This window comes from Euprymna scolopes, chromosome 32, assembly GCF_053919585.1.
Source record: "Euprymna scolopes isolate OS-2025 chromosome 32, ASM5391958v1, whole genome shotgun sequence".
In the NCBI taxonomy this organism is placed as follows: Eukaryota; Metazoa; Mollusca; class Cephalopoda; order Sepiida; family Sepiolidae; genus Euprymna; species Euprymna scolopes.
In genome coordinates this window covers 54454517-54471428 of record NC_136513.1, presented here as the reverse complement: position 1 = coordinate 54471428, position 16912 = coordinate 54454517, and the positions used below count along the sequence as shown (strand labels likewise).

At 32.1% G+C, this 16912-nt stretch overlaps 1 protein-coding gene across 1 annotated transcript in view; it reads right to left on the bottom strand.

Annotated features, from left to right (window-relative positions):
• The window catches only part of LOC145256366 (protein Wnt-2b-like), a 357390-nt gene extending 342680 nt beyond the window's left edge, over positions 1-14710 (bottom strand). Inside the window, exon 1 of the mRNA XM_080115190.1 lies at positions 14646-14710. The gene's annotated coding sequence lies outside the window, so the exon portion shown is untranslated. The remainder of the gene's footprint in view (positions 1-14645) is intronic.
• Between the last annotated feature and the right edge of the window lie 2202 nt (positions 14711-16912).

The window sequence follows — 16912 nt, the reverse complement described above, 5'->3', positions numbered from 1 at the left end:
TTCAGTTTGACTGATATTTTTTAATGTGTTACATTAGAGACAAGGAGGATTTTTTTGTGTATGCGTGCGCGTGAACATGCGTGCGTGTGTGTGCGTATGCGGACTTCAATGTGTCGGTTCTGAAGTATGTGTGTCGATGTAACGATGCACACACATGTGCTTTGCATTTTGTTTAATATTAAACTCTGTTCAATTCGGGAATTGATCTTGTTATAAAACTTATTTCGTGTGTAAGTAATTATCGGTTTGGAAGATTGACATTATTCCGAAGTTATATCTACTGCATACATGTACGTGTTGCGAAACATATAAGAGTCTGTTTTCTGAGATTTTCATATAACTTTTATGTGAGGCCTCTCTATTGCTGAGGCTTATGAATGATTGCCTCATGCTGTGCATTTTAGTGCATACATAAATTATCTGGTTGTGCAGTATAGTTTTTTTTATTTTTAATGTTTTATTGGGGGTTTGAATGTGTGTGTGTTTCCCTCTCTTATTGGATCACATAAATTAATTTAGTCGAATCGTTCGTAGTAATCCTCATTGAATTTGTAGGCATTGTTGTTTAGGATAATATCTATGTAGTCGATAACGAATTGTTAATGAATCTCGGGTGTAATATTTATGTATGTTTATCAATCCAATATAAGATTGCTTCTTTTCCTATGTTATGAAGTATGTTGCTATATATATATAAAGATAAAGAGAATTTTAAGAGGGGCGAAATTAAATTATAATTAAACAAAGGTATTTTTATATAAATATGTGGTTTATTCCAATGATTAATAGTTGCCATTTACAATATACGATTTTGGGATTATAACCCCGCGGCTTGTACCGAAAGATCGAATTTTAATAAACTCTACGCATTAAATTAATCTGTATTTCGAAAATAATGCGTCGAATGTTATCTTCTAAGTGGTCTATTGTGTCTGGTTTATCAGCATAGACATGGGACTTTACATATCCACAATAAATATAACCTAATGGGGTTAAATCACACGAATGAGCTGCACAACTGACAATTGACAATTGACATATATTTCGAAAAATCATTCATTCATCAAATGTTTATCTCAATAAATTGATCACATTATTTGCAATTTGCACTTCTCCGGTCTTTCATGATGAATTGCTAAACAAAGCTGAAATCAAAATAACTAATAATTGCTAACTTTTCAATTAAAGTCGCCTCTAAAAAAGACCTTTATACAGGTTGTGTGCGTATATATATATAAATATATATATATATATATATATATATATATATATATATATATATATATATATATATATATATATATATATGCTGCGTGGGTGTCCAATTCCAAGTTTTATGAAAGACTTTGGTTTGAATAGAGGCCACACAAGTTGCTGACCATTCCAAGCCAAAAATGTTGGAATAGTGATATTCAAATAGATCTTAACCTTATTGGCAATACCCGTGCCCCTCCTGCTGGAAACCCTGCCCGCCCTACACTCACATTTCCATCATTCACACAGAGGAAAACCAAAAGATCGGTAAAAAAATTATGTGCTTTTGAAAGAAAAATTCTTGTTTTTTCCAAAGACTTTTTGTATTCCTACACGTTAACACACAGGAAATAAATACAGAAAAGATATAAACATTTATATATTTTTCGTATTGATTTTTATATTCATACATATTTAAATATATATATATATATATATATATATATATATATGTATATATATATATATATATATATATGTATATATATATATATATATATATATAATTATAAAACTCAAATAATATTGTAACAATGTATGTAACCCACTTTCCGGTTTACGACATCCGGTTGCGCATGCGCTCATGACCTGCGCACTGAAATATTAACGTTATTATTTCGAAATTATTATTTAACATGGGAAGAGTGGGGTTTAAAATAACTTAAACGTAATACAGAAATGAACGATGTAAAAAAAGCAGGCTGTAGTAACAATTGTTTATTTGGACAGAAATGAACGATGTAAAAAAAAAAGCAGATATATCAAAATTTTAATTTAACTATAATAAGTATTATGGTATCTGTTCAGTGCACATTTACCTTATAAGTATAGCCAACCACTTATAATTAAGTAACTTTAATGTTTTTTTTAAAATAATCAATTATAATAAACAGAATGACTTATAGAAATCTATATATATTCTTTTTTCATTTTAATATACTTTCATAGAAATGTTTCTGTTATGTAAAAAAACCCAACCTATTTTCTTTACGTCACAAGTGTCACGCTCATACATGAATTCCATAGCTAATATAACATACTGACCCAACGGGTCACGGGTCTAGTATGTATATAAAATTCCATCTTTTAAAAAATATATATATATATGAATATGTATTTTTATCTTTTTCTTTTCTTTTTTCTTTCTTCTCTTTTTTCATCTTTTTAGCTGTCACTTCGTTCTTCTATTCTTATCTCTTTCTACCGTTCTCATTATTTTTTACATCCTTTTCTCCATATTGCCTTCTATTTTATAGTCTAAAATGTCACTTAACATCACCCCTTCCCACTTAAAGTTAGCGATTTATTATTTTATTTTTATTAATAAAAAAAATATTTCACTTCTTTCATTTAAGAACCAGATGCTTTGAATAGCAGATAAATTTTACTTTTGTCACCTGACGATGAACTTTTGTTTTTTTTTTAATAAACTAATTCCTCCGAAACATTCGGGGCCCTGTCGGTGGGTCATTAGAATACGCCGACTGCCCCCCCCCTGCAGAGGGTAAAAGTCCCTCAATGGGGGTCCTGAATATGACCTTAAACTATATCCAATGGTGAGGCCCCAGCTTGTGGGCTTTGGGGAGTGTGGAGCCACCCTGTAATTACCATTGCTCTCAGGTCCACTCTGACCCGGAGTGGTAGTACCTGTTAGGGTTCCAACTATGGGTTAAATAGAAACCAACGTGAAAACAACAAATATATTCTATTAAAAAAAATTTTCTTCAAAATCTTTTGATTCGGCATTAAATAACCCGGAAAGGGTTGATATGCCGTAAAACAAAAACAACCAACCAACCAACCAACCGAAACATTCGGATGTTCATTTTAGAGACTATGTAATATTTGTCTATATAAATATTATATATATATATATATATAAGAGGAAATAGTTAATAAAACTTGTTAAAAACACTTTGAAAAAGAGTTAAAACGCATTTAATCTGAAAAGGAAACACTTAATAAGTGGATAGTCCTTAATCCGAGGAGTTTCGAAGAAATACTACTTTTGTATGCAAAATCCAATCCCGCATTTTGCTAATTCCAACCCTCTGATGAGAAGGAAAGTATTTCTTCGAAATGTTTCCTTTCAGATTAAATATGTTTTTAACTCCTTTTCAAAGTGTTTTTTTAACATGTTTTATTAACTATTTGCTCTTATTATAAGCTCTATCTCCTATTTGGTTTTATCAAGCTTTTACATCTGGTTGAGATAATTTTATAAATATTAATTCTGTAATATTTATATATATATATATATATATATATATATATATATATATATATATATATATATATATATATATATATATATACTAGCATGGGTACCCGGCGTTGCCTGGGTTGACATGAAGTTCCGTTTGAAACACCCCTGCTATACTAATCATTTTCATAATGGGTAACGTGGATGCCCTCACAACAATTTCAAAAATAAAAGAACGAATAAAAACATGTAAATGTAGTCACCCCCCCAAAAAAAAAAAAAAAATTAAGTATCTAATACACTCTCCACCAGATATTTCGGCAGAAGGAGTCACTGTCCTAAGAAAACTCAGGATTTTGTGAACCTGACAAAATAACGTTTATAAACATTAATGCGTGCGTTTATTTTTTATTTTGGTAAATGTGTAGTTTAGCGGCATAAATGATTTGCCAGACAAAAAATATAAAAACTATTTTTATAAAAAACACATTGTTAGACCCAAAGGCTGAAATAAAATCAGAAAAAAATTCATTTTTATTATTTTTTATCATTTATATTTATTATTTGAGGCCGCTATATTGCTTTTGAAATTTGGCCTCCTAATGTTTGGCAGATTGGCCTTTTTTTTTCATGAACTATGTTTTTGGCTGCCATATTTTTTTTTGTAATGAAAGAACGTAAAAAAAGCCAAATTTGGTCTTAAAAAAACAACCTGCCAAACCTAAAAAAAAAGGCCAAATATTCAACGTGTAAGGCGCGCACATTTAGTCTAATAAATATGATAAAATCATAAAAATGATTTTTTTTTTTTTATTTTACGTCTAATAATGTTTTCATATAAAAATAAATAGTTTTCATAATTTTTTTGTCTGTCAAATAATTTACACCGATAAACTACATATTAACCTTTATTTTTTGTAAGGGCACTTTTTTACTGGCTTTTTTTTTTTTGTAAATAAAGGAAATTTTCAATTTGTCTTTTTAGGGAGGGCGTTAGATTTACTTTTTATTTGTCGTTTTATGCTTCTAATTTACCCCCCCCCCAATTGAATTTGTCATATTTTGATGGGTTTGTTCTGTTTATTAAATTGTTAGGTGAAAGTAGAGAATGACCTCATAAAAATAATTAAATTTATCGTCATTTTATGTTCTCAATGTAATTCCCGCCCTCCCCCCCCGAAAAAAACAAATTGTATTTGTTAGATTTTGCCCTCCCCCTCAATCGCAAAACTTGAACAAATGCTAGAGGTTACATGTCTCCTTGAACACTTGGTGGCCAAAAAGCGGGTGATCATTTTACGTTAAATTTATATAGAAAAGTGATCCCCCAATCTAACATGTTATTTTATTTTTTTCAAAATTTCTTCTCTTATAATATTTATAAACGCTGTATTAGGCTTAAAAAAGTAGATCTCAATTTTTTAGGGGTTAAAGCTAACCTCTAAAAATGGAGATCGTGACCCAACGGCGTTTAACCGTTAAACGCCGCTGGGTTATGTTGTATAAAGTTACCTTTTTAATTTGAAAATTAAGTTTGTAATCGATTAAATTAACACGAAAAAAGAAAAAAAAGTGTAAATTGTGGAATTTAGAGGGAGGGCAGTAGATCTTCATTTTTTAGGTATTAACCGGCGCTCTGTTTAAGGAATGAAATAAAAAAAAAACAAATGAAATCTTTTCAGTTTTTTCGTAAATGCTTTTTTGAATATTTAAAAAAACAATAACAGCCAACCATTTTTTCTATCTACACGGAATTATTCTTCTAGCTAGAAATTTAATGAAATTACCAAATGATATTTGGTGAACGTTTGTTTTTTATCTAGGGGCAAATAACTCTAAAAAATTATAAAAAAAAGGTCGTTGTTGGAAATATTAATCCCACAAAAATTAAATTAAATATATTATCAATATAACTGTTGTTTAAAATTTATTAAATAACAATTTTAAATAGAATACTTAAAATAATTCTCTCGCTAAAACATTAACTAAGATACCGCTATTTAGTAAAATCGATTATTCTTAATGTCATATGCAAATAAGGTGATCTCTTAATTATATATTTTTGCAAGAATAATACTATATATAGAAATAAAGGAAAGATTAAAGTAAGACACGTTTTGTATATATTAATCAAATTGTGAACAAACAAACAAAGAGACAGGAATACGGATATATATATATATATATATATATATATATATATGTGTGTGTGTTAATCTATTGAATGAGATTCTACACTTGTTTAGCTTTAAACCGTTAATTCTGAATTTTATACTCCATATCAAAATTTCTGTTAATACACACACACACACACACACACATATATATATATATATATATATATATATATATATATATATATATATATATATATATGCAACTTTGTCTGTTTGAATGTGAGTTTGTTCATTATAGACTCCGAAACGGCTGAACAGATTCTTTAAAATTTACAAAACGTAAGTGTATAAGTCTGGAAGTGATCTTAGTTAAGTTTTTGCTCAGAATACCCCCGACGATGACCGATAATCGATAATTGAAACCGTTATTTTAATTAATCATCAGTAAAGCCATTTTTACCATGTAATCGCTTAGCAATAATGATAGAACAACGGGCCATGACAATTCTACTGTGGGTAAGTTGACAGCGTAGCGTGTCTTTTTTGTCTTTTTTAAATTGCATTGCGTGGTCTCTAGCTTCAACCTCCAGATGTAAATTTCTTTAGTTTTTTTTTTCATTAATTGCAACACTTCAAAATTTACGTGATTTTTTTTTTTTGTAGCAATGCAGAAGTAAATGATGTTTCTGTCTTTGAAGAAGCAACTGATCATGAAGAAATTACAAAACAGTCCACACACATATTTATTGAAAATGTGATTCACAGGTTTCTTATATGTCGGTTAAACAAAACATAGGCCCCCAACAACCAAGCACAAGTAGTATGCCCGGAAACATGAGATAAGGTATTTTTCGACACACTTGATCAATTGTAGAACTATACAGCGACAACCACATACATTCTTACAACGAATAATCGATATTGATCATATGGTTTCTTTCGCATACGGTTCACGAAATCATGGCCCCCAAAACCTCGGCAAAGTGGTTGGTTTTGAGCTGAAGAATAGCTGCTAAGCGAACAAATCAGAGAAATTGGATTGTTGCTAGCACGCTGCCTCCAGTTTGAGGGGGCTACGTTGATCAGTAAGGTGATAAATAATTTTAGAATTACAAAAAAAAAAAAGAAAATATTGAAATGACAAAAGATACAAATCAAAATAAGCATTAAAAAAGGCATCAAAGCAGCCCCCAAGCAAGGCCAGGTAATACTGCTAATATATATATATATATATATATATATATATATATATATATATATATATATATATATATATATATATTACTCAGTGAACCTCTGGCCGTGGCTGCTAGGATCTTGTTTTCCACTCTCGGATGATTCATTTTTTACAAAATTAGATGACAGGTGAACTCCTTTAACAGTTGCTTTGAAATTTTGCTACATCATCTTCAATCACAAAAGCGTGTTTTTAATGTGAAAAATACTACAACATTAAAAAATTATTTTTAATATGAAACATACTACAACATTAAAAAAATTGTTTTTAATATGAAAAATACTACAATATTTAAAAAATTGTTTTAACATGAAAAATACTACAAGATTAAAAATGTTTTTAATATGAAAAATACTACAATATTTGAAAAAAATTGTTTTTAATGTGAAAAATACTACAACATTAATTTTTTTTTGTAAAGTGATCTTGGACATTACCTCAAAATTTTATTGTCTTTTAGGGGGGTCGTTTTAAAACTATATCTACCTCAGTATTTTCTTTTTTTTTTTTTTAGCGATTAGCGAGACTCCTAAGACGTGATTATCTCATTTCGTACATTTTTTGTTCAAAAGTTCCACTCAATATTACTTTTAACCACTAAAAACTTACAAAGATAGATAGAAGACGAACACTTAGAAAAATCAATTTTATTTTGTTTAAAACAACAGCAAACAAGTAAAACATTACTTAAAAATATATTGAATGTGTATTTTCTTTTAAAAAGAATATCTCCTTCAAGAACGGTCATAGAATATGTTTTCACTCGATATTTTTTCAATAATGGACCAGTTTTCCTACCTAGCATAAATGGACGAGTTTTCCGGGTACGAGTTTTCCGAGTATAAGTTTTCTGAGGACGAGTTTTCCTAAATTCATATATAAATAATCTCTGATTTCGACTCACTCATTTAAACAGACTATAATTATGCCCTTAAAATATTGAAACAAATACAATTGATACAATTTCCTTATTTCTTTTATTGTTGTCACGTTCCTTACGCGTTAGCACATCCACTATTATCCTCTCGTCAATTCCCCCCCCCCCGTAACAATAATTAAATTTATATCGACAAAATCCTACTCGAAGTCTATATTCTATTTCTTGTACGTTTGTCTGTACGTTTGTTTGTCCGATTTTTTTTCTCGGAATCTATTGACTGGCTGACATCTTTAATAGACATTCGTTATTATAAGGTGCAGCGAGCTAAGTATTATGGTATCCGTTCGATCGACAGTTAGAGGATAATAGAGATTTATATAGATTGGTACTTAATGCAAAAAATGAACACATGTTTAAACATATTCAACCATCAATTTTGCACGAACAACTCATTCTAAGTCAACGGGTTATTACTTTTGTCCGTATTCCAAAGGTTAAAAGTCTAGTAATTATTCCAACATGTCGAGCGTTAATGCTATTTTTTCTTTTCCTTTTTCAAAACCCAATTATGTCGTGCAAAGTTAAAAGCCAAAAACAACAATTTTCATATACAAAAACCAAAACAAAACAATAAACATTTATATTAGAACATTAAAACTTGTTCTAAAATCACCGTGTCAACAGTAAATAACCAAAAAAAGGGGTTGATTTGGCGTTAAAAAAATAATTCAACTAAACTGTGACAATAGACAATTGTAGAACCTTTTCATTCTTTATCCTGTTATCCGGTTTGGTTGGTTGTTTTTGTTTTACGGCATATCAACCCTTTTCAGGTTATTTAATACCGAATCCAAAGATTTTGAAGAAAATTTTTTTAATAGAAAATATTTGTTGTTTTCAAGTCGGATTCTATTTAACCCATAGTTGGGACCCTAACAGGTACTACCACTCCGGGTCAGAGTGGACCTGGGAGCAATAGCAATTAAAGGATGGGCCAACACTCCCTAAAGCCCGCAAGCTAAGGCCTCATCACTGGATATAGTTTAAGGTCATATCCAGGAACTCCCCTGTAGGAGACGTCTCCCTGAACTAGTTTCGATTTTTCTCGCTCACATACCCCTATTCCAGTTTTTTTAAATGTTTATCATATTTCAAACTGATATAAACTATTGCACACTAAAAATAATGAAACTTTTTTTACATATACATCACAACTTATCAAGGCCCAGTTGCTACTCGAGGATAAAGGTTAAAGAGTGTACAGTACCCAATTGGACAATATAGTAATCATTAGTAATAGAAATTCGGTAAATTTCTTTACTTAAGTTGAACAGTTCATCAGGAATTTATTTACGTTTGACTTGAAGACAACGATATTGTAGTCAGCTGGAAAGCAGGCAAACGGAAGACAGTTCCATAAGCGTACACTTCTAAGAAATAAATTTTGTTCATGGAATCTACGTTTAGGTTTAGGCACAGATAAAGAGTGGTGGAAATTATTTATACTGTTTTCAGCTAGACGAGTGTTTCTCGTGAAAGTTTAGCGAGGGGGGCATAAATTGGAGCTCAAACGAGCACTTGTCATGAAAATAATGATAAAGCAAAGACACACTCGAAACATCTCTTCTGTGAAAAAGAGGTTGCAGGGAAGAGAAAAAGGCATCTCCTACTAGGCTACGAGGTCTATTTTAAACTCTATCAAGGCAGGATAAGTCCTTTCTAGCAGCTCCTGCCCAGATGTGGCAACAGTATTCCATCCTTGGGCGTACCTGGCTCTTATATAGATAGAGAATTGCATCAGCAGTGAGATATCTACTGGATCGATAGAAGGATCCTACTATTTTCCAGCGACCTTGGCAACGGATTTGGTGTACGTGTTCCATTTCAGATCGGGAGTAAAGGTCAAGCCCAAAAGCTTGTCAAAACGTGGATCCTCTACAAGACGAGAGCCGGTCATTTCAATTGATGCCAGATGGGGATCAGAGCGTTGGTGATGTAAAGATAGAAGCTTGGTTTTGGATGAATTAAAAGTAACCAGCAACCTCTTCCTCCATTGTACCACGCGCTCAAGATCAGAGAAGAGAAAATTAGAGAAAACTTGGTCGTTTGCAGTCTTTGATGTGCTACGATAGATGGTAGTGTCGTCAGCATATATGTCTACAAATGATGTAAGATATGATTTGGAAGATTCTTAATGTAGATCAAGAAAATAGTTGGGCCTAGGATGGAACTCTGAAGGGCCTCAATCATTATTACCGCGAGCTTCTGATTTCTGCCCATCAATTAAAACATTGTTTAAAAATACCGTTTTTTACTTGATTATTAAATATAAATGATATTCCGGCAAATTACTTAACAATTTAATAAACAAAAATATCGTAAAAACTAAATTTTATTTGAGAATACTATGTTGCACAATAATTTGTATCAGTTTTAAATAGGTTAAACATTAAAACAAAAAATAAACATTGTTAATGACTTTTTTAGTAGAAAAAAGACCACTGATATCGGCCCACTGCTACGAATTCGGTACAGGGACATATGAGCGAGAAAAGGCGAAAGTAGTTCAAGGATACATCTACAGGAGATCCCTTCGTCCTTGTGCCTAACATAAACATTCTTTACAATCCGTGGAAACATATTACCAACGGACTGCTTTCCCTGCAGTAGTAATTCGACGATTCCAATAAATTTCAATTCCGATACAATTACCGACTCTGTTCTAAATTTCCGATTCCGATACAATTACCGATTTCGTTACTTTTTAAAATCGCTTAATATTTAGCTATAGAATTGTCGATTTTTATTTTATTTTATTTTCGGATTACCGTAAAACCTCATCTAAAATGTGCATATGTTATCGCAAACGTAAACAGACATTTTTGTGTAAGGGGGGGGGAATATCTAAAGATTTTATAAATATTTTTCATTTCATCATTAATAGTAAGTTGCAAACAAAAGCAAACAAAAAACAATTAAAAGAAAGAATCGCTTTAACTTAGAAAAATAGGCAATTTTTTCCGATACCTCAAACGTTCCAATTTTTCCGATTCCCGATTCCGATTCTGATTAATCGTCTCAACCCTAATATATCGTCGTCGTCGTCGTCGTCGTCGTCGTCGTCGTCGTCGTCGTCATCATCATCATCATCATAATCATCGTCATCAAGTGTTGTCCTGCCTGGTACAAGCATTGACGGCTATGACTCTCCATCTATCTCCCTCAAGGCATTTATGAATTCATTGTTGCTCATATTTTTGATGTTGCTCAGGTGTTCAGACTGTCACCGTATGTTTCTCGCTGTCGTCCTCTGCTTCTTCTACCCTCAACATTTCCTGTCAAACTGATTTGCTCTATTTCTACACACACACACACACACACACACACACACACACGCATATATATATATATATATCATGATTCTTTGAGGGTACAACATTTATATAATACGATCATGAAAGGAAGACGAAAATTCATGATTAAAATGTTTAATAAATAAAATTAACGTTTAAAATGAAATTAACGTTTAAAATAAAGTTACCGTTTAAAATAAAGTTACCGTTTAAAATAAAGTTAACGTTTTAAATAAAATAAACGTTTAAAATAAAATTAACGTTTAATAAATAAAATTAACGTTTAAAATAAAGTTAACGTTTAATAAATAAAATTAACGTTTAATAAATAAAATTAACGTTTAAAATAAAGTTAACGTTTAATAAATAAAATTAACGCTTAAAATAAAGTTAACGTTTAATAAATAAAATTAACGTTTAAAATAAAGTTAACGAGGTTAAGAGAAAAATAAAAGGAAAAAGAAAAAAATGGGAGAGTCAGCTGACCGGTTTCGCCCTCGCTTTATCAGAGCTGTATCGAGAGATTTGAGAGAAAAAAAAACACGAAGGAGAATCGAAAATATGTACAAATAAAAATAAAGTTGCGTTACGTTATGTATGGGGGGAAATTGGGGGAAAGCGATTGAAATACAGCAACGTTATATTTCTGTAGAAATATATATTTTTTAATACATATCAATCCTTATATAAGAAGCTCAATCTAATTGCAGAGCAATATAGAGAATAAATGACAAAAAGTTATATTCCAAAATTCATGATGTTGACCATCTTATAATTTATTCCTTTCATTCAGTTGACCGATACAATTCTGTACAGTATCTGTTTCCTAGTGCAAAATCAATCACTTAATTATTACATCAATCCGTGAATCTATTACGCCCTTCTGACGAGTTAAGGGCATAATAGATTCACTGATTGATATAATAATTAAGTGATTGGTTTTGCGCTACGAAACAGATGCTGCCAAGAATTGTATAAGTCAACTGAATTAAAGGAATAAATTATAAGATGGTCAACATCATGTATTTTGGAATATAACTTTTTGTCATTTATTATATATATATATATATATATATATATATATATATATATATATATATATATATATATATGTGTGTGTGTGTGTGTGTGTGTGTGTGCTACGAGGAGGAGGTTGGCCCCGGGCATAAAATACGCTTAAATATGATATTTTAATTTGTCCAGATTTCGTATATATTATTATAAAGTCGTGATTTCAAAAGTAAAACAGATATTTCGCTACCATCATCTAGTATAAAGTAAAAAGGACATTATGGTCGTCTTCAAATCCGGTATCATCAACAATTTGCCATAAATGATTAACAGTGTGTCCATTTCATTGATCCCTTTTAAACCATCTAATAATAATTCTTCATCATTCTACTGATAATCCATGCATCTCATCAAATTTATTCTCGAGAGAATGTTGGCCTTAATAAATTGTTAATTCATTAATAAAACAACATCAACAACAACAAAAAAAAGCATCAGATTAAAAGGCAGATTCACAGAAAATTTCAACCGAACTTTCGAACAAGATCATAACATTCACTTGATTTCCACCTGAGCATTTTACTTCAAAATGATGACTTTACGGATCTCCGGGTATGCTGAAAACGAATATCGCATTTAAATCTTCCGCAAGTAAGTAGTTTTCCGAATATCAAGCAATGCCATTTCTTATGTTATTGCTGGTGGTCATCTTGGGACGCGCGCGTTTGTGCGTAGTGTCTCAGGGTTGCATTTACACGCATGAGCGCGCGTCGCGCCTACCAAGATGGCCACCAGTAATAACAAAAAAATTATATTGCTTATTATCCAGAAAACTACTTATTTGCGGAAGATTTATATGAGATATTCGTTTTCAGCATACCCGAACATTTGTACAATTCGTCATTTTTGTTAAGGTTGAAACCAAGTAAAAGTTTACCAGGTCTAGTTAATCATGCTTGGAAAATATTCGATGTACTTTCTTAATATCCGGTGTACTTTGTTTCTTCTTATTCACTTCAAATAAGACGCGTTACGATTTTGGCGAAAAGTGCTACTATTTCGGGCCATGTCTTCAGGGAAACTATGCAGGGAAATGAGCAACGAGGTGTTTGTTCCCATATATTTAAATTTATGTATGTCAGTACAGTTAGGAAAGCAGGAGACATGAAGGAAGTTCCAAGGTTTAGCAGTTCGTAAAACTTATAGAGTAAGAGGCTTTTCGTCATCAAGGGACCTCGATAGTGAAGAGGTGGGATTTTGCTGTTCGTCACTTTAGCCAGGAATATGTACGCCGTGATAAAACACGTGTTATGATTACATCAAGGCACAGTTTATGAAAGTACTTGTAAAACAGGGGGATGCAAAATGGGATGATGGTTGGAGAGCTTCAAGCCGTCTCAGCTCTCCAGCACTCACCTCCTCTTTAAATCACCATTGCAAATCACTTTGCGTAATTGTAACATCAATTTACCGTTCAGTTCTCGTTAGAATCTGAGTGACAATCAGTCTCCTCAATATTCATTCTCTCTCTTTCTCTCTCTCTCTCTCTCTCTCTCTCTCTCTCTCTCTCTCTCTCTCTCTCTCTCTCTCTCTCTCGCTTTCTCGGTTCTTCCAGCAAATGTCTGGTTTGTGTTCGCGCTCTCCTTTCTCTGTCTTTTCATCCTCTCGAAGATTTTATGGAAATTTTCTATGGCATCATCTCAAACTAGATGGGAATGTTAATTCAGATTATTATTATTATTATTATTATTATTATTATTATTATTATTATTATTATTAGTAGTAGTAGTAGTAGTAGTAGTAGTAGTAGTAGTAATAATAGTATTTTATTATTGCTATTTTTACTATTGTTATTATTAGTAGTATTTTTATTCGTTTTATTAATTTTATTATCAGTAGTAATATTTTATTATTATTATTATTATTATTATTATTACTATTTTATTATAGTTATTGTTATTATGAGTAGTATTTTTATTTTTGTTATTAATATTAGTAGTAGTAGTAGCATTTTTATTATTGTTTATTATTATTATTCTTTTTAGTGTTGTTGTTGTTATTGTTATTATTATAAAAAGTATTTTTATTAGTAGTAGTAGTAGTAGTCGTATTTTCATTATTATTATTATTATTATTATTATTATTATTTATTTATTTATTTATTTATTTATTTATTTTTAATTATTTTAATTTACTCACTAAAAGTTTTTACACAAGTCATTATTGGCGATTGTTTGCAGATTATAACAAGTGGTGTTCCCTAGAATCTGAGTGCCAATAAGTTTTCCCAGATTTTCAGAATTCTATAACTCTTTCGATAACAATTGCAAATCATTTTGCATTATCACAACAGCTGAAATTAGAACGAATGTGTGATGAAAAATCAGAAAAATGTTTTTTAATTGGGGAAGTGAATATATATATATATATATATATATATATATATATATATATATATATATATATATATATATATAATTAGTTTCAGACTATAGATAAGACATGCCTATCTTTAGGATTCTTTTTTGTCGGAATAAATCATATCACATAGTTGTTGCTGAATATGAAATGCTAAAATTACATATCTTACCTTCAAAATTTAACGGAGGCATGTTTTTCCCTTGCGGCAGCTCGCACTACTGTGTTTCATCATCCGATGTTTTGGGGGAGATGAACACAAAAATGTACACGTAATCGTTTCCCACTCCTCGCCCCCCTTCCCCCCCCCCCGCCTAAAAAAAAAACCAGGTTTTATTCACCGGAGACAAAAGTCTGGTGCCTGGCTGCGCGACTCGTTGGCGCTTCATTTCAAAAAGCCTTTTCCGCTACAAAAAACGTGCACCCTTTGAAGTGTCTTGTTCAAAGAGCTTCTCCCAATAACAACAAATAAACGAAGAAAAAAAAACAACAACAAAAATAACAAAGGTAGATGCATCTGCACAATTTTTCAAAGTTTTTTTTTTTACGCAATCTCACTTAATTTCGAATTTCGTACGGTGTTCGACCGTTTGAATCAGAAAATCGAAAAAATAATCCTTTATGCAAAACTTTAGTGTTGCCTCTGGCGACAGGTAGTGTATTTTGGTGATAGTACTTCTTTGGAATGTGCCAAGAACAGCGCTAACAATTAATATGCATGTAGCTGAATTGGCGATTGAAAAACGTGACTGTTATGAATAAGTTAACATTTAGCATAAACTCAACAACAGGATTTTGGTGATGAAAAACGAGATAACGAACGAAATCAATTTCTATCGATAATTCTGCAAACATATAAAATATTCTTTGAAAGACCAAAGTTTGTTGAGAAGCTTTAACGTTCTTGAAAAAGAAATAGAGAAATATTCGTTTAAAATTTCCGTTATGTGTGTATGTGTATGTGTGTGTGTGTATGTGTGTGTGTGTGTGTGTGTGCGCACGCGAGTTAGTTTACCTTTTAGGTGTTATGTGTTTACTGGAGACAGAACTGCATGTATAAAGACATTTCAGTGTGTGGCATTCTAACCGTCTGAAATGGGCATGGCGAGTCGAGCAAGCGCGTTGCGTCGCAGATGGCCTGGGGAGAACTTGGCATTTCTGTTCATCAAGTCACTGTTTTATAGAATTTCACATGTACGATATAATCACGTTGACACATCGGTTCTCATTAGATCACTGAAGTTAAGTGACCTTTGACCTGGTTAGTATTAAAGTAGATGATCATTTGGTAATACCAAGTGCTGTGTGTCGATGCCTCCGTTCAGCCTCGAAAGACACAGAATTCTCCCTGTAGGGGGGGGGGCAGCTGCGCGTGTAATTGTGTAGCAAGAGTTACGCAATCCTTAATCACACGTCTCCTGAATCAGCACTGCTTTAATTCAGTGGCAAGGAGAAGTCCAGGGCGACTGGAAACAATGTCGAGACAAGCGGAGAGCACATATAGCACCTGGAAGTCCCAAATGGTCACCCATTTAGTACTGGTCCGGCTCATCGTTGCTTAACTTCGGAACCGGTGTGTCAAACGTGATCATGTCGTATGTGCTCTTCTCTTATTTCAGCTTTTTTTTCCAGTCATCCTTGACTTCTTTTCACTAAATTTACACAGTGCTTATTCAGGAGAGGTGTGCTGATCGAATGCGCAACACTTGCTTCACAATTACACGCGCAGCATTCCTTACAAATTGTGTCAGTTGCCTCTTGAGATTGAACGGAGCCCATGAGTATTTCACGAATCATAGATACATTTTCAGTTTGAAAGGATTTTTATCGGAAAATATTTTCAGTTTCACACGTTTTGTGCAAACGACGATGAAAGCGAATCTTGATGACGCATAGAAAAAAAGGGCCTAGCAATTAAAGTAACTTGCGGTTTAGTATTCGTTCGAATCGCATCTCGATGTAAAAATCCGATGCCCCCACAAAAAAAAAAAAAAAAAAAAAAAAAATCAAGAAAAGCCGAACGTACAAAGAAAGAATAAAGTATGACGTGTGAAGTACTGTTGTCATATTTGGACGGGTGAATCTGTCTCAAATTAAAGATTCTTAATAATTTCAGAAATGTATTTGAAATTTGATTGGCTTCACACTTTCTACTTCACTGCCACCTCTCTCTTATAGACGTGCTAGTCTCAGTCTTTTCTACAAATACTTTTATAGCATATGCTCCCCCTTTGTTCCAGCTCATTTGACTTATCGCTCTAGAAGTCTCCATCAATTCATTGCTTTAATACCGCATTTTAATACAGCTTCTATTACAGTAGCTTCTTTCTAAGAACCGCAATGTTATGAAACTCTCTTCCTGCTCCCTGTTTCCCTTCTACTAACAACATTGATATTTTCCAAAACGAAGGCCAATAAGCATCTCCTATCTTTGCAATA